Source organism: Brassica oleracea, chromosome C8, assembly GCF_000695525.1.
Source record: "Brassica oleracea var. oleracea cultivar TO1000 chromosome C8, BOL, whole genome shotgun sequence".
Taxonomy (NCBI): domain Eukaryota; kingdom Viridiplantae; phylum Streptophyta; class Magnoliopsida; order Brassicales; family Brassicaceae; genus Brassica; species Brassica oleracea.
This window is the reverse complement of record NC_027755.1, coordinates 10,758,650-10,758,944: the sequence shown is the minus strand read 5'-3', so window position 1 is coordinate 10,758,944 and position 295 is coordinate 10,758,650.

Below are 295 nucleotides of genomic sequence, written 5' to 3'. Positions count from 1 at the left end.
TGTGCAAATACATCTAACTCCGTAACTCGTAAATACTACCGCCACCGAAAATTTTTTTCTTAAATTTTTTTTTGAAATTTTTTTTTTCTGATTATTTTTTCCGTTTGTGTGTTGTGAGGAAGAGAGTTGTGAGAAATGACATATATATAGAGAAATTTTCGAGTTGGGTAGTTGAAATATAACAACGATTTTACAAGGAATATTTTACATGGATTTTACATGGTTTTAACATAATATTTACAACGACTTTACGACGAAATTAGGTAAGTTAAAACGCATTGAATACACGTTTTCA